The following is a 27,097-nucleotide window of genomic DNA, read 5'->3' as shown; positions in this document are numbered from 1 at the left end:
GGCTGAGCCTCGAGGCTGGGCAGGGCTCCTCCAGTGCACACAGTGTGCAACATGTGACTTCCTGTTAGATCAGGAAGCTAGGGATGGCCATCGTTGCCATTGCCATCGATGGTTGCCATCGATGGCAATTCTGCAACAGGCCATCGATAGTGCTAAACTATGCAATGGATGACCATCGATAATTTTACATATCGATGGTCATCCATTGTGTTTGATTGATTGGCCTGTGGGCCAATCAAAACACGGGGGCAGGGCTTCGCGGGTGCCTGGGGCGGAGCTATGCTCCGTGTCCCGACACTTTAAAAAAAAAAAACATCGTTTTGCTGTTCCATCGATGGAGGGAAACCATCTGGTTCTCCCCCATCGATGGCAAAAGTATTCGACATCGGCCATGAACCATCGATGATTTGAATCATCGATGGTCGATGGCCATCCCTACAGGAAGCTGGGGCCGGGGACTTACGCTGCCTGAAATATCTGACAGGACAGGGCAGCACAGAGGAGAGGAGAGGGAAGGAGCAGGTGAGGGGATCCTGCTGCTGGTGCTGCTGCCTGTCATACAGTATGACAGGCGCAGGCTAAGGCACACAGCATTATTACTAGAGCGCACCTGACCTTCCGCTGCGCCTCTGCTGTATTCCTCCTGTGGTGTCCACTGTCAGGTCCTCCGCGAATTGTGTGGGTGGCGCTACACCCGCGAGTGGGTGGAGCCATGTTCAGCTATCGGCCTCACATGCGGCCGGCCTCCCGGGAAAGTTCCCGGTGACTTAAATGGCCAATCCGCCCCTGTTGGCAGCCACCAGCACTGGTTTTGCCTGTTACCTTGTCCATTAATAATATGAATTGATCCTAGCCCACCAACCCAAGGCACCCCTGCAAGTGTCCTGAGGCACCCCTGGGTGCCTAGGTACACAGTTTGGGAACCACTGGTCTAAGTGATAAAATCATAGCAATTATCGGAGATGAATTCATTGGGTGTATTCAATGCCGTGGACGAGTGGTGACAGCGAGCAGGGCTGTCTGCTTGTTGTCACCGCTCGCCTGGTCAGTATTTAACTGACACCCCCCGCACGCATACACTGATGTACTACTAGAAAAACACATTTATCTATTGCCATCTGTGTAATTCCTCAGGTACACGCACAGTATGTATACAGCAATATGACAGAAATGACCAACCTAAAAGGTAGATATTGCCGCATTTATACAGCTTCATAATCAGGAACGAATACCCTTTAATGTTGTCACCATGGATGTGGGCCCCGAAGACTCGCAGCCCAGTGGTCTGGTCTGAATTAGGCCATATGTTACATGCTGTTTTGAAAAATGACAGGCGCTGATTGGTTGGTGCTTTATCACTCTCCATTTTATCACTTTCCAAACTAAAGGTGCGTACACACGGGGAGGTATATTGCTCAGTGTCTCCTTTTCATCAGCGACCAGAGATGGTCGCTAATGAAAAGGAACCTCTGCCGGGGGAGCCGCAGAGGTAATCAACTGGTCGCAGCAGCAAACTCCTGCGACCAGCGATAAGAATGGGGCTGAAAATGGGAGCGATTTATAGCAGGGGCACTCTCCCATCACTAGCAATATGGTCACCAGCGACCATATTTCCAGCGATTATAGCCCATATCGCTACCGTGTGTACACGGCTTTATCACATCCCCTTAGTACTTGCCCATTGACATATTTTAGATGTACCGAGTCTAACGGTTCAAAAAGGTCTGATTGCAAGTATCGCAAAACCACTGATAAGTCCCAGGGTTCAGTGGGTGATCTGAAGGGAGGTTGAAGCCTCAACACCCCCTTTAAAAACTTTGTATCTCTGGAATGACCGCTACCCTGCGGTGAAAGAAGACAGATAGCGCCGCCAGTTGCACCTTCAGAGAGGCTAAACGAAGACCTTTGTCCAGTCCTTCCTGGAGAAATTCTAGTAACCTAGGTAGGCTAAACACCGCCTTAGGATAGCCGAGCCTTTCGCACCAGGAAATGTAGGACTTCCAAATCCTGTGGTAATGGGCCGAAGTCACACTCTTCCTAGCATGGAGCATTGTTGGAATAACCCTGGATGGGATACCTCTGCGTTTCAGCAATTCGGCCTCAACAACCATGCCGTTAAATGCAGAAGCCGTAAGTTTTGGAAGGTGAATGGTCCTTGGAGAAGCAAGTCTTCTCTTTGAGGTAGGAGCCACGGGTTGTCTATTGACATTAGTTTTAGATCCGAGTACCATGCCCTCCTCGGCCAGTTCAGGGCAATTAAGATGGCTGTTGTTGTTTCTCTTTTCAGTTTCTTCAGAACTCTTGGAAGCAACGGGAAAGGTGGAAATATGTATACCAGTTGGTAGTGCCATGGTATTGATAGGGCGTCAACTGCCACCGCTCCTGGATCCAGGGACCTGGCACAGTAGAGAGGAACCTGATGATTCAATCTGGAGGCCATCAGGTCTATGTCGGGGGTCCCCCACCGAAGCGTCAGTTGATGGAAGACCTCCGGGTGAAGAGACCACTCCCCTGGAAGGAACGTTTGGCGGCTTAGATAGTCCGCCTGACAATTCTCTACTCCCGGAATAAATATTGCTGAAAAGGCCTTGGAGTGGGCTTCTGCCCATTCTAATATGGGACAGACCTCTTGCATGGCTGCCCTGCTCCTGGTGCCCCCTTGTCGATTTATATATGCGACCGCGGTCACGTTGTCTGATTGTATCCTAATCTGTAGACCTTGGAGCAGGTTGTGAGCCTGTAGTAAAGTTAGTCTGATTGCTCTTAGTTTTAAGATATTGATTGGAAGCTTTGTCTCCTGCAGCGACCAGCGTCCTTGGAACCTGTGGCCTAGGGCGACTGCTCCCCAGCCCTTGAGACTGGCGTCTGTTGTGACGACTGTCCATGTGCAAGGGTTGAAACTGCATCCTTGAAGCAGGTTTGGGGTGTGAAGCCACCAAAGCAGGGATGAGCGAGCCTTCTGAAACAAGATGATACGCTTGTGAATTTGAAGGTGTGAGCCCGAACATTGTGATAGTAGATTCTCTTGGAAAGTCCGAGAATGGAAGCGACCGTAAGGGACCGCCTCGAACGCAGCTACCATCAGACCCAAGAGTTGAGTGCACAGATGTGCTGAGAGTCTTTTCTGATGCAGAACCTGTCTGACCTTTGCTTGTAGAGCTATGATCTTGTCCGGTGGTAGGAAAATCCTTTCCTCTACTGTGTCCAATATGAGGCCCAGAAATTGTAGGCGTTGTGATGGGTTGAGTTGTGATTTTTTGAAGTTCACAACCCACCCATTTTTTACTAAAAACCTGCAAGTTGTCATGGCATCTGCCATCAGCTTTTCCCGAGTTGGAGCTTTGAGGAGGAGGTCGTCTAAGTAGGGGATAATAGTTATCCCCTGCAGACGAAGAGCCTTGGTCATGCATGCCATTATTTTTGTAAAAACCCGAGGAGCGGAAGAAAGTCCGAAGGGTAGTCCTCTGAACTGGAAATGACGATCCTGCAGTACGAATCTCAAGAATCGCTGATGAGGTCCCCAGATTGGGACGTGCAGGTACGCGTCCTTTATATCTAGAGACAGGAGAAATTCTCCTTTCTCCAGGGATGCAATAACTGACCGAATCGATTCCATCTTGAATCTGTGGTAGAGAACAAATTCGTTCAGGGGCTTCAGATTTAGAATAGGTCGGGCAGATCCGTCTGGCTTTGGGACCACGAAAATGCTTGAATAGTATTCCGTGCACTGCTGATGGGCTGGCACCGGGATAATTACTCCCGACTCGAGCAGGGTTTGTATGGCCCCGAATAGGCTCAAACCTGCCTCTACTGATGGAGGGCGACCTATTGGGAAGAACCTGTTTGGAGGTTGTGTGGCAAATTCCAGTTTGTACCCCTGGGAGACAATCTGGAGAACCCACGCGTCGGTGCAATGAGACCTCCATTCCACCGCGAACAGTAACAATCTGGCGCCCACCTTGGGTTCCCCCAAGTGAGCCGGTAGGCCGTCATGCCACTGGCTTGTCTGTGGTCTTTGGGTTGAGAGAGAGATTGGCAGTGGTCTGGGGGGCTCTGGCCCCTCTGCCTCGGCGGCCTCTGAAGGTTGAGAAACCCTCATCTGGCTCTCCCCCTGAAGCCCGCATTACCCCAAAAGGAGCGAAAGGAAGGACTTACAAATTGCCTCTTCGGTGCAGGAGCCAAAGAGGGCAAAAAGGTCGACTTCCCCCCCGTGGCCTGGGAAATGAGCTTGTCCAATTCTGGCCCGAAAAGCATATCTCCTGAGAAGGGGAGGGCTTCCACCGCTTTTTTAATTTCTGGCTCGGCTTGCCAAGAGCGTAGCCACACAGTGCGTCTAGCCAGGACGGCAGAAGCTGAAACCTTTGCTGCTAATGTGGAAACATCAGAGGCTGCTTCCCCAACATAGCTAGAAGCGTCCCTGATACATTCTGCCAAGGGTAGCAATTCCTCCTTGGGAGTATCCTGTTCCAGGCCCCTGATCAAATCAGCGGCCCATGTCTCCATTGCCCTGGCTACCCATGAGGAGACGAGAGCTGGACGTAAGATGACACCTGCGGTAGTGTAAATATTTTTGAGAGCACTATCAAGACGTTTATCTGGTGCTTCTTTAAGCGATACCGCTCCCGGAATGGGGAGGGTGGTTTTCTTTGATAAACGTGACAATGAGGCGTCCGGAGTGGGAGGAGTCTCCCATCTAGCTCTAGACTCGGCCGAAAATGGGTATAAGGAATGAAATCTTTTAGACATCTGAAACTTCTTATCAGGTGTCTTCCAGACTTTTACTAAGGGGTTATATAATTCCTCAGAGTCTGGAAAAGTTATTGGTTGTTTCTGAACCCTGCCAAAAATGGATACCTGAGGCGGGATAGGCGAGTCAGCAATATTAAGAGTAGATCTGATCTCTCTTATGAGACCCTCAGGGGGAAATTTACTAATATGAAAAACCGAGTTTTTCGTATTAGTATTTTCCCTACGACTGCATACGACTGTTTCAGTCGTATGCAAAGTCGTGTTCCGGAGGGTCATTTACAAAGCAGTCAGATACGACTGCTTTGTAACCCACCGATGTCGTAGGAATTCGTATATACGGCTGCTAATACGAATTATTTGTAGCAGTCTGCACGGATCAGTCAGATCCGTGCAGGCTGCGGTGTAAAAAAATAGAAAAATTAAATAAATTTAAAAAAAAAATGGCGTGGGGTCCCCCCCACAGCCGAAACCAGCACCAGGCTGAAGGAGCCGGGGCCGGTAATTAAAAATCAGGGAACCCGACAAATAGGGGATCCCCGATTTTTAACAACCAGCCCCAGGCTCCAGGTCCGGGGCTGGTTCCCAAAATACGGGGGACAAAATGACTAGGGGTCCCCCGTATTTCAAGAACCAGTCCCAGGCACAACCAGCCAGCAGGGTAATGTCACAGCCGGGGGACACTTATAATATAAGGTCCCGTGGCCAAAACATTAACCCCCTGACCGGTCAGCCTGGCCAGGGGCCCTGGGGGAGTGGGGACTCCCCCAATGAAGGGGTCCCCCCCCTCCAGGACTTACCTGACTAGGCTGAAGCCTGGTACTGTCCCCGATGCCCCTGGGCGGTGGGCATCGGGCTGATTATGGTGTAAAAAAAAGACTAATCTATTGTTTTTTACTGTGGCACTACAAGTGCCAGCAAGCCTCCCCAGCAAGCTGGGACTTGGAGAACCACAAGTCCCAGCCTGCTGGGCATTAAAGGGCCCGCTGGCACTTGTAGTTCCACAGTTAAAAAAATAGTACACAAAACACACTGACACACTTTTAAAATAAAACTTTAATACATACAAAGCCCACACATACTAATACTTACCTAACTTCTTTCCGTAGGTAGCCCTGGTCCTGTGTCGTCGTCTTCTGGTCCTGTGTCGTCTTCTGCCTCCATGTCGACCGTCGCTGTCGCCGTCCGGATCCGACGAAATCCATTTGGGAAGCTGTGGAAGGAAACCATACTCACCTGTCCCAGCGCGACGTAGTCCAGGTAAGTGTCTTGGCAAAAAAAACAAACCGAACACCCCGAATCCAGGCCGGACTGAGAGTCGCACGATGTTAACCCCTTCCCGACATTTGACGTACATTTACGTCATGGCCGGGATGTACTTCCCGACGCATGGCATAAATGTACGTCATGGCTTTAAACTGTCACCGCGTCTATAGACGCGGTGACAGTTTGGAGATGTCTGCTGTCCCTGACAGCAGAAATGTCCCAGCATGTCCAGGGGGGGCGGCGATGCCTCCCCCCCGTCGGCGATCGCTGTGATTGGCTGTTCAAATGTGAACAGCCAATTACAGCGTTTTCTGTGTACCGGCGAATAACGTTCGCCGGTGACACAGGGATTGGTGGTGATTGGTGCTGTAAAGTACAGCACCAATCACCACGGGGTGTAAGGGTGACACTGGTGTCACCCCACCTCACCCCACCCGCCCCCAAAGGCCGTGATTGGTCCGTCGGACCGACGGACCAATCACAGCCATAGAGGGTGATTTAAACTAACGGTGACTGCACTGCAGACGCCATTCCGGTCTGGAATTGCGTGCAGTGCGGTCACCGTGCCTATCTGCCGTGACATACTGACCTGATCCTTGCAAATACTTACGTGATCACTGCTTGTAGCGTGCTGGATGCTTCCTGGATCTTGTGACTTCTTGTGACTTCCTGTGTTGTGCTGCTGCAGTGTGATAGAGTTATAGATAGAGAGATAGAGAGAGATAGAGAGAGATAGAGAGAGATAGTGACAGAGAGTGCTATATTTTGTGTCTGCTGCCCCCCCCTGTTGTGCTGATCAGTATATCTGTGCTGATCAGCAACTTTTTGGGGGTGCTGGGTTATATATATACAGCTGTGCTGCGTGTGCAACTGACTGCTGCCCCCCCTTTTGTGCTGATCAGTATAAATTAACTGATCAGCAACTTTTTGGGGGTGCAGAGTTTTTTTTTTATATATATACCTGTCAGTGCTGCTGCTGCAGTGTCATAGAGTGATAGATAGTGAGAGATAGAGAGATAGAGAGAGATAGTGACAGAGAGTGATAGAGAGTGCTATATTTTGTGTCTGCTGCCCCCCCTTTTGTGCTGATCAGTATATCTGTGCTGATCAGCAACTTTTTGGGGGTGCAGAGTTTTTTTTTTTATATATATACCTGTCAGTGCTGCTGCTGCAGTGTCATAGAGTGATAGATAGTGAGAGATAGAGAGAGATAGTGACAGAGAGTGATAGAGAGTGCTATATTTTGTGTCTGCTGCCCCCCCTTTTGTGCTGATCAGTATATCTGTGCTGATCAGCAACTTTTTGGGGGTGCAGGGTTTTTTTTTATATATATACCTGTCAGTTGCTGCCAGTTGCACTGTCAGTTGCACCAAAGGTTGTGCACCTGCTGCCCCTCACTGGTAATCAGTGTCGCATCAGTGATCACCTTTTTTTTTTTTTGAGGGTGCTGTGGGGTCTTTTTTTAATTTTTTTTTTACACACACTGTGATTTTGTGGGTGTCCTGTGGCCACTGTGCGCTGATCAGTGACGTACATCACTGATCAGCTTTTTCGGCACAGGGTTGATCTATTTTTTTTTTTTTTTTTGATCAAATTCCTGTTGCCTTTGAGCGCTGTTCAGTGACGGACGTTATTGACCAACATCTGTGCTCAATTTTTGGCGCAGGACCTTTTTTTTTTTTTTAACCCCTTCATTTTTTTTTATTGGGATCAATTTCCTGTATAAAGTATTTTTTTTTCTGCACTACATACACACTACACACTACATACCCCCCGTGTTGAAATAAAGTTTGTACCCCCCCTACACTATACACGTGTTGAAACATTTCACTACCAGAAACACAAAAATAAAAATGGCATCCCAAATGTCATCCCAAATGTCATCCCAGTCATCCAGAAGAATGTATTCAGCGGAGGAGGCATATGCCATGCTTGCCTCTGACTCTGACACAGCCAGTGATGCAAGCGGGGAATTTGAAGGATTCATCTTAAGCTCCTCTTCCTCCTCTAGTGATGAGGGACCCCCTCAAAGACGCCCCCGTAGAGCAGCTGAGAACCCCCCCCCCCAATAATTGATCTCGTATGGACCCCACCACCAGACAATTTTGAGCCCCAGGTTCCTGAGTTTTTGGCCATCCCAGGAATCCAATTTGATTCCACAGGTCTCAGAGAAATTGACTTTTTCAAATTATTTTTCTCTGATGATTTTATAAATTTAATGGTGGACCAAACTAATTTATATGCCCAGCAGTTTATTGCTCAAAACCCCACGTCATCATTTGCTAGGTGGACCCCTGTAGATGCAGTAGAGATGATGACGTTTTGGGGTCTGGTGTTTCATATGGGCATAGTAAAAAAGCCAGAAATTAGGCAATATTGGAGTACAGATGTTCTGTACAGCACCCCACTTTACCGTATGGCCATGACCCGGACTCGTTTTGAGTTACTCCTTAAATTTTTGCATTACAACGATAATGCACAGTGCCCACCCAGAGATGATCCCACCTTTGACCGGCTATTCAAAGTCAGGCCGGTCATTGATCATTTCAGTGCCAAATTTGCAGAGATGTACATCCCAGATAAATTCATTTGCATAGACGAGTCCCTTATACATTTTAAAGGAAGGGTTAAATTCCGCCAGTACCTTCCCAGTAAGAGGGCAAGGTATGGCAAAAAAAGGAAAAAGTTGTGTGAAAGCACCTCAGGGTACACCCACAGGTTTAGGGTATATGAAGGGAAGGATTCAAGAATTGAACCGCCAGAATGCCCCCCCTCCCTCGTAGGTGTTAGTGGAAAAATTGTCTGGGATTTAGTGCACCCCTTCCTGGATAAAGGTTATCACCTCTATGTGGATAACTTTTACACTAGCATCCCCCTGTTTAAGGCCCTTGGTTCAAGAGGTACAGCAGCTTGCGGTACTGTGCGCAAGAACCAAAGAGGCCTCCCAAAAACGCACATTGCCCAAGTACTGAGAAGGGGTGAAAGCAGGGGAATATGCACCGAAAATATGTTGTTGGTCAAATATAAGGACAAGAGGGATGTCCTTATACTGACAACAATTCACGGAGACAGTACCACCTCCGTCCCTGTACGAGGTACCAGTACCCACACCTCAAAACCTAATTGTATACTGGATTACAATAAGTACATGGGCGGAGTGGATCTTTCAGATCAGGTACTGAAGCCGTACAGTGCCCTGCGGAAAACAAAAATCTGGTACAAGAAGCTGGCCGTGTATATCATCCAGATGGCACTGTATAACGCTTACGTGCTATTCCGTTCTACCAGCCAGAGGGGGACATTTATGCACTTTCAAGAGGAAGTCATAAAGGGCCTAATATTTGGGAACCAGCAGGCAGAGGGTCCCAGTACTTCTAGTACTGGCCCCCGTATTGTACCAGGGCAGCATTTTCCTGATGAAATCCCCTCCACTGGAAAAAAGGGCAGGACACAAAAAAGGTGCAAAGTTTGCTATAAAAAGGGAATAAGAAAGCAAACTATTTTCCAGTGTGACACTTGCCCCGACAAACCCGGACTATGTATAAAGGAGTGTTTTAAAATATACCACACATCTATGGATTATTAGGTTCATCATTTCACCGTGCTTCGGGGGTCTTGCTAATGCCACATAGCACCCACCATTCATTCCACCAGAATCTGAGCCGCAAAATCCAAAAATCACTCCTTCCCTTCTGAGTCCTGCCATGCACCCAACTGGTATTTTTTGGTCACATGTGAGGCATTGCCGTACTCGGGAGAAATTGGGGCACAGATTTTGGGGTGCTTTTTCTCCTTCATACCTTATGAAAATGAAAAATTTTGAGCCAGAACTGCATTTTTGTGTAAAAAAATGTAATTTTTCATTTGCACAGCCCAGTTGTATCAAAATTGGTGAAACCCCTGGGGGTTTGAAATGTACACTATACCCCTAGATGAATTCCCTGAGGGGTGTAGTTTGCAAAATGGGGTCACTTGTGGGGGGGTTCCACTGTATTGGTGCTTTGGGGGTCTTGCTAATGCGACATAGCACCCACCAACATTCCACCAGAATCTGTGCTGCAAAATCCAAATATCACTCCTTCCCTTCTGAGTCCTGCCATTTTTTGGTCACACATGAAGCATTGCCGTACTCGGGAGAAATTGGGGCACAGATTTTGGGGTGCTTTGTCTCCTTCATTCCTTGTGAAAATGAAAAATTTTGAGCCAGAACTGCATTTTTGTGTAAAAAATTTAATTATTCATTTTCACTGCCACGTTGCACCACAATTGGTGAAACCCCTGGGGGTTTGAAATGTACATTATACCCCTAGATGAATTCCCAGAGGGGTGTAGTTTGCAAAATGGGGTCACTTGTGGGGGGCTTCCACTGTATTGGTGCTTCGGGGGTCTTGCTAATGCGACATAGCACCCACCAAAATTCCACCAGAATCTGAGTTGCAAAATCCAAAAATCACTCCTTCCCTTCTGAGTCCTGCCATGCACCCAACTGGTATTTTTTGGTCACATGTGAGGCATTGCCATACTCGGGAGAAATTGGTGCACAGATTTTGGGGTGCTTTTTCTCCTTCATACCTTATGAAAATGAAAAATTTTGAGCCAGAACTGCATTTTTGTGTAAAAAAATTTAATTTTTCATTTGCACAGCCCAGTTGTATCAAAATTGGTGAAACCCCTGGGGGTTTGAAATGTACACTATACCCCTAGATGAATTCCCTGAGGGGTGTAGTTTGCAAAATGGGGTCACTTGTGGGGGGCTTCCACTGTATTGGTGCTTTGGGGGTCTTGCTAATGCGACATAGCACCCACCAACATTCCACCAGAATCTGAGCTGCAAAATCCAAAAATCACTCCTTCCCTTCTGAGTCCTGCCATGCACCCAAATGGTATTTTTTGGTCACATGTGAGGCATTGTCGTACTCGGGAGAAATTGGGGCACAGATTTTGGGGTGCTTTGTCTCCTTCATTCCTTGTGAAAATGACAAATTTGGAGCCAGAACTGCATTTTTGTGTAAAAAAATGTAATTTTTCATTTGCACAGCCCAGTTGTATCAAAATTGGTGAAACCCCTGGGGGTTTGAAATGTACACTATACCCCTAGATGAATTCCCTGAGGGGTGTAGTTTGCAAAATGGGGTCACTTGTGGGGGGCTTCCACTGTATTGGTGCTTTGGGGGTCTTGCTAATGCGACATAGCACCCACCAACATTCCACCAGAATCTGAGCTGCAAAATCCAAAAATCACTCCTTCCCTTCTGAGTCCTGCCATGCACCCAAATGGTATTTTTTGGTCACATGTGAGGCATTGTCGTACTCGGGAGAAATTGGGGCACAGATTTTGGGGTGCTTTGTCTCCTTCATTCCTTGTGAAAATGACAAATTTGAAACCAGAACTGCATTTTTGTGTAAAAAATTTAATTTTTCATTTGCACAGCCCAGTTGTATCAAAATTGGTGAAACCCCTGGGGGTTTGAAATGTTCACTATACCCCTAGATGAATTCCCTGAGGGGTGTAGTTTGCAAAATGGGGTCACTTGTGGGGGGGTTCCACTGTATTGGTGCTTCGGGGGTCTTGCTAATGCGACATAGCACCCACCAACATTCCACCAGAATCTGAGCTGCAAAATCCAAAAATCACTCCTTCCCTTCTGAGTCCTGCCATGCACCCAAATGGTATTTTTTGGTCACATGTGCGGCATTGCCGTACTCGGGAGAAATTGGGGCACAGATTTTGGGGTGCTTTGTCTCCTTCATTCCTTGTGAAAATGAAAAATTTGGAGCCAGAACTGCATTTTTGTGTCAAAAAATTTATTTTTCATTTTCACTGCCCAGTTTTACCACAATTGGTGAAACCCCTGGGGGTTTGAAATGTACACTATACCCCTAGATGAATTCCCTGAGGGGTGTAGTTTGCAAAATGGGGTCACTTGTGGGGGGGTTCCTAACTTTTAGCATCTTATGGTGCCTAGAAACCTACATGGTGCCTAAAAAATAATCTCATAAAAAGGAGGCTCCAAAATCAAGTAGATGCTCCTTCTATTATGAAGTCTGTGGTTTGGTCAACGTGCACACTAGGGCCACATATAGGATATTTATGAAAACAAAAGAATTGGGGGAATCAATTTTTAGTCACATTTCTCTAGTAAAATCTACTGTGTTCCTTAGAAAAATGTATTAAAATTGCAAATCTGCAAAAAAAATGAAATTTTGAAATTTCACCTACACTTTGTTTTAATTCCTGTGAAACACCTAAAGGGTTAACAAACTTCCAAAATGCTGTTTTGAATACTGTGAGGGGTGCAGTTTTTGAAATGGCATCATTTATGGGGGTGTCTCACATACAAGTCCCTCAAAGTCACATCAGAACTGAACTGGTCCCTAAAAAAATCAGTGTTTGACATTTTCTTGAAAATTTGAGAATTTGCTATTCATATTTTAAGCCTCCTAGTGTCCAAAAAAATTAAAAGGATGTTGAAATAATGATGGAAACATAAAGTAGACATATGGTCTATGTTAGTTATTAACTATTTTGAGTGGTATGATTATTTGTCTCACAAGCAGAAAATTTAACATTTTGAAAATTGCTAAATTTTCCATTTTTTTACGACATTTTGGTATTTTTCACAAAAAAACACAGACTGTATCGACCCAAATTTACCAATAACTTGAAGTACAATGTGTCACGAGAAAACAATCTCAAAATCACTGGGATAAGTAAAAGCAAAAAAAAGTTATCCCCACTTAAGTGATACCTGTCAGATTTGAAAAAAAGGGCTCTGTCAGGAAGGCAAAAACAGGCTGCGGCGGGAAGGGGTTAACATCGTGCGGCTCCGCCTCCCGAATGCCGCTATTGGCCGCCTTGCGGCCTAGCGGCCAATCAGGAGCCGCTAGGCCGCAAGGCGGCCAATAGCGGCATTCGGGAGGCGGAGCCGCACGATGTACACAGTGTACCGTGCGTCTCCCTGTCCGTTCTGGATTCGGGCTGTCGGTTTGTTTTTTTGCCAAGACACTTACCTGGACTACGTCGCGCTGGGACAGGTGAGTATGGTTTCCTTCCACAGCTTCCCAAATGGATTTCGTCGGATCCGGACGGCGACAGCGACGGTCGACATGGAGGCAGAAGACGACACAGGACCAGAAGACGACGACACAGGACCAGGGCTACCTACGGAAAGAAGATAGGTAAGTATTAGTATGTGTGGGCTTTGTATGTATTAAAGTTTTTTTTTAAAAGTGTGTCAGTGTGTTTTGTGTACTATTTTTTTAACTGTGGAACTACAAGTGCCAGCGGGCCCTTTAATGCCCAGCAGGCTGGGACTTGTGGTTCTCCAAGTCCCAGCTTGCTGGGGAGGCTTGCTGGCACTTGTAGTGCCACAGTAAAAAACAATAGATTAGTCTTTTTTTTACACCATAATCAGCCCGATGCCCACCGCCCAGGGGCATCGGGGACAGTACCAGGCTTCAGCCTGGTCAGGTAAGTCCTGGAGGGGGGGGACCCCTTCATTGGGGGGGTCCCCACTCCCCCAGGGCCCCTGGCCAGGCTGACCGGTCAGGGGGTTAATGTTTTGGCCGCGGGACCTTATATTATAAGTGTCCCCCGGCTGTGACATTACCCTGCGTGCTGGTTGTGCCTGGGACTGGTTCTTGAAATACGGGGGACCCCTAGTCATTTTGTCCCCCGTATTTTGGGAACCAGCCCCGGACCTGGAGCCTGGGGCTGGTTGTTAAAAATCGGGGATCCCCTATTTGTCGGGTTCCCTGATTTTTAATTACCGGCCCCGGCTCCTTCAGCCTGGTGCTGGTTTTGGCTGTGGGGGGGACCCCACGCCGTTTTTTTTTTAAATTTATTTAATTTTTCTATTTTTTTACACCGCAGCCTGCACGGATCTGACTGATCCGTGTAGGCTTAAAGCAAATAGAACAGGAAAATGGTGTTCTATTTTCCTGTCGTATTTGCGTGCCTGTTTTACACCACTAAGCAGCCGTATTATCCATACGGCTGCTTAGTAAATCAGAAACCACCATTCTTTTGAATGGTGATTTCTGTCGTATCCTATCGATGGTGTAGACCATGGGTCCTCAAACTGCGGCCCTCCAGATGTTGTGAAACTTCAAATCCCAGCATGCCTTGCCACAGTTTTACAATGGAGTGTTAAAACTGTGGCAAGGCATGTTGGGATTTGTAGTTTCACAACATCTGGAGGGCCGCAGTTTGAGGACCCATGGTGTAGACATTCGTATTTGTAAATACAAATACGAATGTTCCATCTTTAGGAATACGAATTGTTGTATTTTTGGGATTGTAAATCCCGAAAATACAAATTCGTAAAAAAAAGGTGTATTTCTCCCTACGAATACACCTTTTTTCTACGAATCCATTTTGGTAAATGTCCCCCTCAATGCCTTGAGCATCCTGATCATCTAGATCATCAGCAGGTACATTCTGATAAGGTTCGTCTATGTAGTCAGGGTCCAGTTGGTTATCATCATCTGGGACAAAAACCACTGAAGTAGCCTTCCTCTTCCCGGTTCCCGGAGAGGATGGCCTAACCTGTACTGAGGCAGTCACAGACTGCTGCAGTGAATCCACTGTGGAGGAGATTTGAGTCAATTGGGACTGAAAAACCTCCCTATCCTGCTTTGATGCCGCTAGCTCAGCTGTGAGGTTAGCCAGAATAGCCTGCAAAGCCTCTGGGGACTGTAATGGAGACTGAGGTAAAGGTGAATGGCTCACACTGGTTCCCTGCTTAGAGGCATAGCATGACTCACAGAGGGATACTCCCTTAAGGCGTCTATACATTTATTTGGCTTGCGGCGACTTAAACGCCCCAACTGATTGATATTAAATATGGGAACGACTGAGACGGCCCATCTGACTAAGGCACAACCTAACGCTGGGAAGTCTCACCACCCCCGCTCTGGCCGGTGTGGACACTCCGCTGACGGAGTGCCCACCGCGCCCCCCCCTTCCCCCCCCGCAAAGGCAGGACACCCTGCCGTCTTTCCAGGGGGCAGTGCCTCCCAGCGCCCTCTCATGCCACAAGTGACCGCTGGACTATGACGCCCTACCGCCACCGCCAGGCTCTAAGAGACAAACTAAAATAGTCTCGAAGAGCCGCCGCATGCCACCCGAACGAAAACTGACCTAGGTGTCCGCTAACTTAAGTTAAACAGGAAAAAATATCCCCCAACAATACCCCTAAACCCAAATTAGATAGGTGGACCCCATCGTTGGCAAAGTGCTGGGTACTAGATCTCACGAGCAAGGGGTGGCGAACTGCTGATCCCCCCTTACTTAAACAAATTTCGACACTGCAAAGTTCACCTTCTTCCTAGCTTTGTCAACCGCGGAGACATTAATGGAACCACGCCAAACTGTACGGGGGACGATATCCGACCAAACTATGTGGACCAAACTATGTGGACCGACGGCCAAAGGCGCATAACCTCGAGGAGGTCCGCCTTGATTGCTAATATGATGGCCATGCCCTTGTCTGGCACAAATCGTTCCCACCCAGGTGAATAGCTATTATGGCGGGGCGACCCCAAGCCCTCTCCTCACTCAGTAATAAGGGCAATAGACCGGACCACTTAAGACCCCTGACCCCAAACCCACCGGACAATTCAGAAGCTCTCCTAGCTAAAGGGTGCCGTTCGGCCCAAAATACAAATGAATGTCCCACTACCCACATCTGTCCTGGGGGTATTGAAGGGGAAGCTGAAAGAAAAAGGTCCTAGCATCAGAAATTATACATTACAAAGATTAGTACAGCAAGTACCGTATATTCCGGCATATAAGACGACTTTTTAGCCCATAAAAATTTTCCCTCTAGTGGGGGGTCGTCTTATACGCCGGGCACGGCATATATTCACTAAAGGGTACCTCTCCTCGGCCCCCCCCCTTCTTATGCATACGTACCGTACCTTAATAATAAAAGATAGAAGTACGGTATTTGTCTGCATCAGTGTTTTCTTCAGCCTAACGGCCTGTCAGATTGCACATTTGATGTCGGCGGCAGGCTCGGGTGTTTTCGGCGGGGCTCGGGAGGACTCGGGAGCGCTCAGGCACACGAGTACCCCCGAGCCCCGCCGAAAACACCCGAGCCTGCCGCCGACATCAAATGCGCAATCAGACAGGCCGTTAGGCTGAAGAAAACATGACAGGGTATTGTCTAATCGCTGTGCCCAATTATCCCCCCACAAATGACATAACTCTCTTGTTGGATAAAATTGGCCACAGCAGCCATCTTTATTGAAACAATACAAAATTAACAATAATCAAAAACATTCCCCACGGAAGGTGGTCCCCGAGGCCCTCAATAAATCAATCCACACCTCTAAGCACTTCCAGGAGTTGTTACCCCCAGCCGATAGCGATTGGCTCGAGGGCACCAATTGTCAACACCCAGTGCTCATTAATTAGCCTCACCCAGGGGAGTCCAGCCCCCTCATGGGGCCCTCCCCGCCGCATAATTAAGCCTCAATGCCACCAACCTCGAGGACCCCCCTCCGCCACCAAGCACGGGGTTAAGCCCTTGACCCCGGGCGACCCCCCCACATCCGGAACGCTGTTTCTATCCCTTCCTGTAGTCCCAAGGACCAAACATCGATCCCTACAGCGTTCAAATGCACACCGTCTCCTCTCCAAAAAGCACCGGCACCAGACTCAAGTTCCCTGTGCCTCACCACCACCGCGCCGTTTCTAGCCATAAAACGCCCAATTGCCCTGTTGACTTTTATCCGTGCCTTATTGATCTTGTCAGCCGACCTTGCATCCCTCCAGTAACGGCGCGGCACAATATCCGACCAAACTGTGATCACCTCTGGAAACATTGCCCATAAACGTAGGAGATCAAACTTGATATCCCGTATCAACTCCCTAAATGGTCTGCTCCCAAGGTCATTCCCTCCCACGTGCAACACTAATATGTCGGGAGCCCTATCGAGCCGAACAAAACGGTGAAATTCCTGTAACATTCCACTCCATACCATACCGCGCTTCCCCAGCCATCGAACCACTGCCTCCTCTCTATCCAAACCTAGCTGGCGGCCGTTCGGTCTGACATCAGCCCGCAAAGCTCCCCAAAAGACATATGAATGTCCTAAACTCCAAATCAGGCACGGGGGATGCCCTAAAATTAGAAAGAACACAATCAGCCTCAACAATCCCCTAAACGAACATATGAACGAAAACGAGACGATTCCCATCGCCCAATGCGCTTAATCAGCTCATCTCCCAAACCCATCCTAGCAGCCTCAGTTGCGGCCCCGATGCGGAAAGAGTGACCCGCGTATTCCTCCCCCTTGAGGCCCAACGTCCGCAGGACTGCTCTAAACACGCTTGTGAACTGGAACCGTGATAAAAAGGACCCATTCGCATGCATCAGCAAAGGATCCCTTTCTCTGCCCACTCTGACTTCCTTAAATATCCTCAGCCGTGCTACCGGGCACATATCTGAGCCCGGTACAGAGAAGAGAACTACCTTCTTCCCCCTCCCTAATTGATCCGTCTTAGACCTCCTCACCACTAGCTCCACCCTATCCGAGTATAAATCCACATCCTCCCCTAACAAACCTCCCGGCCTGGAGACGCTTGGACTCACGAGTTCACCAATCCGCAGTGCCCCGAAGAAGGCAAGCGAAAAGGCTACCCCGAACAACCTTTCCTCGAAATTGGAACTACAGACCTCACCCAACTTCCTGCCCATATTCTGCAACAACTGGAAGGACACCGGCCTTCTCTGATCCTGTACTACATGTCCTTTTCTCCAGCCTTTTAAAGCCTGCGCAATCAGGAAATTCTTTGTGACATCAGGCCTCCCACCTGCACGAAACCCAAAAGCTAAGCCCGCCATACAGCGCGTGATCTTAGCCACTGACCAACCAATCTCCTTACAATGGCCTATGTATAGCAAGACAGCCAACTCGTCATCATCCTCTTTCAAACCTACTACCTCACGCCATTCTAACCAGCTCCACCATTCCTGGTTGTATGCCGACCATGTATTTGGGGCCAAGGATTCCCTGATGAGCTGATCGACTACCCGTCCAGCAGAGCCCAGAGCCGACTCGGGAACCCGGTCCCCTCCCTGTCCGCCTCTGGCGCCAACTCCCGGAATCGTTCCCACTGTGAACGAGATAAAGAATCCGCAATGCCGTTAGAGACACCGGGAACGTGCCTAGCCACAACCCACAAATTCAAAGCCAGACATTCCAATACCCACTGCTGCAAAATAGTAACCACCGGAGGTGAAGATGCCGACAATTGATTAATAGCCATGACCACCCCCAAATTATCGCAGTAAAAACAAATCTTCCTATCGCGGAACAGCTCACCCCAAACAACAACTGCAACCAAAATAGGAAACAATTCCAACAATGCTAAATTTTTAACCAAGCCTCTCTGCACCCAAGACTCCGGCCACCGGCCCACACACCAATGTCCCTGGCAATAAGCCCCAAAACCGCCACTCCCAGCGGCGTCTGTGAAAAGGTCTAGCTCTGTAGCCACGCACGTGTCTGACATCCACAACGCCCTGCCATTAAAGGTTTCCAGAAAAGATGCCCACACCCGCAAGTCCCCTTTCAACTCACTACCTAATCTGACAAAATGATGAGGAAGAACCACCCCTGCTGTCGCTGCTGCCAGCCTCCTGCTGAAAATGCGGCCCATCGGCATAATGCGACACGCAAAATTCAACTTACCCAGCAAGGACTGTAATTCCCTCAATCTGATTTTCTTCAACAGCAACGCCCTCCCTACCTCGGCCTTCAAACCCAGTAACTTTTCTTCAGGCAAGCGACACTCCATATTCACAGTATCAATGACAATACCCAAAAAACTGATCACAGTCGCAGGGCCCTCCGTCTTTCCCGGAGCAAGCGGGACCCCAAAGTCTGCCGACACCCTTTCAACAGTCCTCAACAATAAATCACATACACCGGTCCCCCCGGGACCAATACATAAAAAATCATCTAGGTAATGAATAACTGAACTGCACCCAGAGACATCCTTAACCACCCACTCCAAAAAGGAACTAAAGGCCTCAAAATAAGCACACGACAAGGAGCACCCCATCGGTAAACAACGATCAACAAAAAACTCCCCATCCCAACAACATCCCAACAAGCGCAAACTGGTTGGATGAACAGGCAGCAACCGGAATGCCGATTCAATATCAGTCTTTGCCAACATGGCCCCTTTCCCAAACCGCTTCACCCACTTAACGGCCGCATCAAAGGATGTATAAACCACCGAGCAGATGTCGGGGTCAATGCCATCATTGACCGACGCCCCTTTTGGGAAGGATAAATGGTGTATCAGCCGAAACTTGTTCGCCTCCTTTTTTGGCACCACCCCCAACGGAGAGACTATCAAATCTGGCCACGGTGCCGCCCTAAACGGTCCAGCCATACGACCCAGCTGCACCTCCTTAAACAGTTTTTCCTGCACCACTTCAGGATGCTCCCTAGCAGACTTCAAATTCCTCCTAAAACTTCCTGACACCTGCACGTCAGAAGGTATCTTAAAACCTTCCCTAAACCCCTCCTCCAACAAGGCGGCTGTCCGCTGGTCAGGATACCTACGCAGATAACCCAGCATCCTTTCCAGCCAAACTGGTGTCGCCCCCTTTTGAACTACTGTCTCGGGACTTCCCTCTGAAGCATTTATTTGCCCCATGGTTCCCTCCACATGATGAACATTCATGCTTGAATTTGCATTTTGCTCCAAACCGGCATGACCCGTCGTTGAAGGCAAAGCAGAGTCCCTTCTGCATGGCCGTCCCGCTTGTGGCCTCTCTCGGCCCCCCCCCATCCCCACGAAAGGGCTGCCCACTTTTTATGGGGGCCGTTACCTTTAACCATAAAGCAATATCCTTATGATCCCAACGAATGTTGGGGCGAACCGCCTTCCTCTGCCTAAACTGCTCATCATACCTGAGCCAGGCCATGCCCCCGTACATACGGTATGCCTCTCCTATCGCATCCATGTAACAGAATAAGCCTGAACAATTGTCAGGTGCCTTCTCCCCAATCACACTAGCTAAAATAGCAAATGCCTGTAACCAATTTGTGAATGACCGCGGTATCAGCCGATACCTCCGCCGTTCCTCCTCCTCCTTTTTCTCCTCCTTGCGGGGCCTATCCAGGTTAAAACGCTCTAAGGGTAGTAATGAAAATATATCCACATATTCCCCTTTCCAAATCTTCTCCCTCACCTCCTGCTTCAGGTGGGCCCCCAATGGCCCCTCAAAACATACATACACCTCCCCTTTCGCAGTGTCACTAAGCCTCCCACTCTCATCCTGCGTCACCACACTGCCCCCTTCAGCCCCTGCCCTGCTGCTGCTTTGCTCCCCGCCGGATACCAGCACCACGCTGCTCCCCGGCACCCCACTGCTAACCGGCACCCCACTGCTAACCGGCACCCCACTGCTAACAGGCACACTATTACTGACCGGCACACTAATGCTAGCTGGTGTGCCCGAATTCTGCGGTGCCCATGCTGCCGCCGGGGACGGCCCCGCCCCCTGCCGCAAACCCACCAGCCAATCTGCAAAACCACTCAATAATTCGGTAAAGCCCCTACTCATTTCCCCCTGGGGGGCTAACCCTCCCCCCCCTGACTTTGTGCTAAAGCATTAATAGACATAGAGACAGACTCACCAGGCTGCCTGGGGGCTGTGAACCCAGCAGCCGCAGGTCCAGTGTCCTGACGGGTCCCAGATGAAGAAGGACCAGGTATCTCTCCATCGTCTGCTGACGCTGCCATCTCTCTTCTCCTGTCCTCCCGACCTTCAGGTATAGCACCAGCCGGCGTGACCGCATTGGAGGCGGAGCCAGCTGTGCGTCTCTCGCTCCGTGTACCAGGTCTGCGGTCCGCAGCCTGTACTTCTGCCCCCCTGGCACGACTCACCCCGCGCTGGGCAGCGGCATGCCCCGCCACTCCAGGTCCAGACCCACGTGACGCCGGATCTTCTTGCACGTGGGGGGGGTTCCCCCCGCGCGGAGGGTTCCGCCTGCATGTTGGATTCCTCCCAGACCTGGTCCTGCGGGCGGAAGGTGCCCGGCCCGCAGCCTGGCCTGGAGGGTCCCTGACGGGGCTCCTAGAACGGCGCTGAACCCTGGGGGACACGGATGGGCTGAAGCGCTCCGGAGGCCTGGACCTCCGAGGCCGTGCGCCCGCTGGAGCAGCCTCCTGCGTTGCTGCTCCCAGTCCCCCCAGCAGACCTGACATCTGCTGCTGCAGCCACTCTGTCCCTCTGGTGCCTGCTGCCTCCCTGAGGGCAGCCAGCGCTGCAGATACCTCAGCATCAGCGTTTGGGGAAGCCATGGGAGATGCAGTGCTGCTTAGCTGTTCAGAAAAATCTCCCAGTGACCCCTATTTCCTGCCTGCACTCTGCTTATATACCCTTACTACACCCCGTTAAGCCCCTCCCCCTATGACCCTCTCCTTAGACACCCCTTCTATGACTGTCCAGCTAGTCAGCTCCCTACAAACCCTGTCAGGGGAGCCTACCCCCAGGCTTTGCCTCCAGTCCGGCTCCTACACTGATGCAGACAAATACCGTACTTTTATTATTAAGGTACGGTACCTATGCATAAGAAGGGGGGGGGCGAGGAGAGGTACCCTTTAATGAATACCGAGGTACCCTTTAATGAGGACAGCGGCATCACTGCAGGGAAGCTGCAGATGAGGGGGTATTAAAACTTTATGTGGTGGGTTATGCTGGGGCAGGACAAACCTGCCCTGATAGGTTTGTCCTGCCCCAGCAAAACCCACCACTCAAGGGACCAGACAGCTGCTAGTGACAGGGAGGTGTGCGAAAGAGGGGGTAGTCTTATATGGCGAGTATATAACAAACTCTACATTTTGAGTGGAAATGTTGGGGGGTCGTCTTATACGCCTGGTCGTCTTATACACCGGCAAATACGGTAAGTTAGTAACAATGGACCCAAGTGAAGTCGAAAACTTGATAAAAACCTCTCGTGTGTCCCGGAAGGGGGAGGTGGGCCGAATTGAAATTACTGAGGACCCACGGAGGTAAAAAAAGCAAGAAAGTCCTTCACACCCCTGATTCCGGAACACTAGCTGTTCCAAAACCAGCGGGTAAACAACGTTTTTGGGTCAGCGCAGAAGGCGCACTACAACTAAATCTTATCTAACCTTATATAAGTCTTAAATGCAGCGGATTTCCATGGACCCATTGCTTGAATGGAAGAGTCAGGAAGCCCGCTGGCCGCTGCGCATGTGGCTGCCCCAATGCGGAAGGAGTGCGTACCATACTCGCCCTCCCTCAGACCTAGATGGTGCAAGCAACGCTTAAATACCGCTCCAAACTGAAACTTGGAAAGCGGAGTCCCGTCACTATGCAACAGCCATTGGGGCCCGCCCTGAGGTCTAGCAGCCACGTAAATGGTGGCCAAAGCCACGGGGCACAACCTTGGCTCCGAATGAGCCTGCATGGTGACCCACTTCCCTCAGCCTAGCTGATCGGTCTTAGACCGAGGAATTTTGCACTTAAGAGCACTCTCTGTCAATACTACATGCGTGAACAGCATTCCTGTGCTCGCAGAAGCCCTACTGGCTGCAACCAGCTCGCTGATCCTGAAAGCGCCAAAGAAGGCCACGGAGAAGGCTAACCCAAATAGACTAGACTCAAAAGGGGAGTCAGCGATTTCTGACAACGCCCCTATTAAACTACCCAGTAAGTGTAAATCTATGGGCCTGCGCGTATCAGCCTTGGGGGGGGCGCTCTTTAGCCCAACCTCGCACGGCCTTACTAAGCACAAAGGATCTAGTAGGATCTTGCATTCCCCGCAAACGTGCATGAAACGCAATTCCCGCCAAAGCGGCACCCATGGCTGCCCTGGACCTACCCCGGCAGAAATGATCCCAAACAAACGCCAGCAAGCAGTCCTCCTCTGACTTACCCTGAAACGTAAACCTAAGGCGATGTGCTTCCCAGTCCAGTAAACTCCTGCGACCAGCGATTAGAATGGGGCTGAAAACGGGAGCGATTTATAGCAGGGGCACACTCCCATCACTGGCAATATGGTCACCAGCGACCATATTTCCAGCGATTATAGCCCATATCGCTACCGTGTGTACACGGCTTTAGTACATCCCCTTAGTACTTGCCCATTACCTCGTTAGCTGCTATATTGCATGCAGAGAACCATGTCACCAGCCTCACCACTGCGTCGCCCAGACTGAAGGGCCATAGGTTAACCCTAGGAGTTGATGTTCCTCAATAGTGACTTGAGATGGCTCCACGGGTGTCTGTCTTCTTTCTTGGATGGCAGCTTCTCCTGTGATGATTGGTGGTTACATAAACTAGATAATCACAGCTGTGTATGCATTTGCATGCCAACCTGATTTATACTCTATGTGCAAATGCCCCGTTGCCATCCAGTGTCCCCCATGTAGCCACACGAGGAGATGAAGTTCAGTTGTGCACAGCCCATATTGGCCACAGATCCATAGAGATGTATATGTCTGACTTGGACAACATGCGCAGGGTGGTACATATGAGATGCCGCTGCTTCAGGCCTTTTGTGGTTATAGAAAACAAGCCCCTTACTGGATTGCATTTCATTGGGGAATGGCTTTGTGGTGCTTTAACCCTTTGAGTGCCAATGAATTTGTCAAAATAGGTGTGAAAATTGCCAAGCAAACATCATCATAACGACTGGCAATGTTACCTTATATAGGAAATATAATCTGTTTTTACACTTTTGTTATTTGAATTGATATAACAAACCTGGCAATTTTAGCAGATATTTTGAACACATGAGATGTTGGTCTCAAAGGGTTAAAAAAAAATAACAAAACACATATGCCATTACGCTGACTTGGTAAAATGATGGTAATCTCCATTGTTATAGTGTTGGATGTCAGTACGGTCACTTTGCACGGAGGGGTTTTACACAGACACGATTTATAAACATGTTGGTTTAACTACATGACATTACTGAAGGAAGAGATGTAAGTAGAGGTGGCCAACACATCCCCTGGCCCAAGCTCTCCAAGCATGTGTCTGCACCAGGTGACGGGTAGTCATACCCATCCAGGGGCACTGACGGGGTGCATGGGCCCCGCTATGGTTACCGGACCTTGTTAAAAAAAAATGGTTTTGCACAGGCAGTGGGCACTACAGGTGGGTGGCAGGGAGGGATCACGCCTGCATCAGGGCTGCAGCATCTGCCTCTCTCCCCAGCTCCGCACACAGCACTGAGCAGCATGTCCTGAGCAGAAGAGAGAGGCTGTGCTGTGGCAGCCTTTCATTTCTCCCAACTGCCCGGCTCCCTGCAACAGGGGAGGAGGAACCTCCAGCAGACCTGGGCCCGGGTAATAAGTACTGGCTCCCCCCTCTCAATGCCACTGCACCCACCTACAGCTGGTCACACCAGAGGCGGATTTAAACCTCACGGTGCCCAAGGCAAGATACCGGTTTGAGGCCCTCCTCAAACAATCCATAGCACTATAATCTTGCTGCTGATTGCAGGCGCCATAGATAAAGTACCTTGGCGCATGCAGGGTTTACCTATAAATGCTCAGCTGCATGAACATCGGCATTGAGTACAAATCTGAATCAGGCTCTAGGTCTTAGCTGACTACCTGGGTCACATGTACAGTAACCTGGTTTCCCACATACAGTGGATGACACCATATGTTTTATATCCTATTAAAGGGACTTTGGGAGTGTGCGCTGGTCCATGTGATGCCATGACATCAGGCAGTAGTCATGCAATGCTCCTCTGGGAATGTTTTGGATGGCCAGGATATCTTTATGGGCCCCTTGGGACGTGCTGGGCCCTAGGCAGGTGCAGTGGTTACTTATGGTAAATCTGCCTCTGGGCCACACCCATTTGCATGGTATATTTACAAAGGACGCAGGCCCTTACCTGACCGTCCAGGCAGAAAGAGAGGAATCGGATCATTCGTCATACTGCATATAGGTCTACAAGCATTAGGTCTACACCATTAGGTCGACTTGCATTTAGGTCGACCTGACTGAAGGTCGACATGGGTTATGTCGACAGGGTCATTAGGTCGACATGTGTTAGGTCGACAGGTGTTAGATCGAGAGGGTCATTATGTCGACCGGTATAAGGTCGACAGGTTGATTAGGTCGACAGTGAAAAAGTCGACTTTTTTTCACTTTTCAAGCGTCGACAGAGTCAACATAGCACCGCGTCCCCTTGCATGGCTCGCTGCACTCGCCATGCTTCGGGCACACTATTTGATTCTCCCACCACGCCCTAGTGGATGGTAGGGCATGAAATCCCGCCTGTCGGCACATGTCGACTCATAAAACAGTCAAATGACCCCATGTCGACCTTTTGCCTGTCGACCTTCCCCATGTCGATCTAATGACCCTTTCGACCTTATAAAAGTCGACCTAATGACCGTGACGACCTAATGACCCTGTCGACCTTAGTCATGTCAACCTTCAGTCATGTCGACCTAAATGCAGGTCGACCTAGTGGTGTAGACCTAATGCTTGTAGACCTAAATGCTGTAGACAATATGACCATATCCCGATAGAGAATACACCCTTTGCTAAATTGTGAGAGAATTGTGTATGAATCGCTAATTGCTATTCTATCGCAAGTCCATATGCAATTCCCCAACCCTCAAGAGGTTTTTGCTGTCTGTGCAAATGTGAGTAACTGTGACCCTTAGAAAGCTAGAATGTGATGGCAGATAAGAATCTAGTCTGCCCCTTTTTTAGATATGTTGGAGCCAAGAAAGTCGGCTCCTGATTTGCCTCTAGGCGGCCAATAGAATCATTCGGAGGAGAGGCGTGGAAGATGAATGTTCTCTGCTTCTCTCCTCAGTCCGAGCGGGGTGATGCGGGACTTGGACTACGGCAGAGAGAAGAAGACGGGATCTTTGCCAGAGGACCTGGTGAGTAGGATTTCCTTCCACAGGTCCCCAAATGGATTTCTTTGGATCCTGGACCCTGGACTGTTCAGCCCTGGAGACCCGGACCCCGGACCAGCCCCGGAACCAAGATCCCGGACTCTGCAGCCACGGACCCAGGAACCAAGGCACCAGACCCTGGACCATGGAGCCCCGGGACCTACCAACGGGCTCAAGATAGGTAAGTATCAGTATGTGTGGGCTTTGGCTGTATTAAAGTTTTATTTTTCATATGTCAGTGTGTATTTATTTGACTATATTTCATACTGTGGAATTACAAGTACCAGCGGGCTCTTTAATGCCCCGCATGCTGGGACCTGTGGTTCTCCAAGTCCCAGCTTGCGGGGGAGGCTTGCTGGGACTCATAGTTCCACAGTATTAAACAATAGTTTATTCTTTTTTTACACTGCAATCAGCGCGATGCCCACTGGGACAGCACCAGGCTTCAGCCTGGTCAGGTAAGTCCCGGAGGGGGACCCCTTTATTGGGGGGGTACCCACTCCCCCAGGGCCCCTGGCCAGGCTGACTGGTCAATAGGGATGAATGTTTTGGCCGCGGGACCTTATATAATAAGTGTACCCCGGCTGTGACATTACCCTGCTGGCTGGTTTGGTCTGGTTCTTAAAATACAGGGGACCCCTACTCATTTTGTCCCCCGTATTTTGGGAACCAGCCCTGGACCTGGGGCTGGTTTTAAAAAATCGGGGAACCCCTATTTGTCGTGTTTCCTGATTTTTCATTACCAGCCCTGGCTCTTTCAGCCTGGTGCTGGTTACAGCTGTGGAGGGGACCACACGCCGTTTTTTTTTTTTAATTCCTATTTTATTAACACTGAAGGCTGCAAATACGACAGGAAAATAAAGTGTGTTTTCCTGCCGTTTTTGCCCGGCCATTCGCGGATGTTTTACACTAATTAGCGGTCGTATTTTCAATACAGCCGCTTAGTAAATCAGGAATCACCATTCTTTTGAATGGTGATTTCTGTCGTATTCTATCGATGGTGTATTCATTCGTATTTGTAAATACAAATACGAATGTCCCATCAATACGAATACGAAAATTTCTAGTTTTGGCATAGTAAATGCCAAAAATACGAATAAGCCCCCAGAGCACTCCTGCTCTCTGGACCACCCGCCACTGCTGTCTGACCTCTCCTCC

Source organism: Crinia signifera, unplaced genomic scaffold (assembly GCF_055691185.1).
Source record: "Crinia signifera unplaced genomic scaffold, ASM5569118v1 HAP2_SCAFFOLD_144, whole genome shotgun sequence".
Lineage (NCBI taxonomy): Eukaryota > Metazoa > Chordata > Amphibia > Anura > Myobatrachidae > Crinia > Crinia signifera.
The sequence above is the reverse complement of the archived record's forward strand: the minus strand, read 5'-3'. Positions refer to the sequence as shown.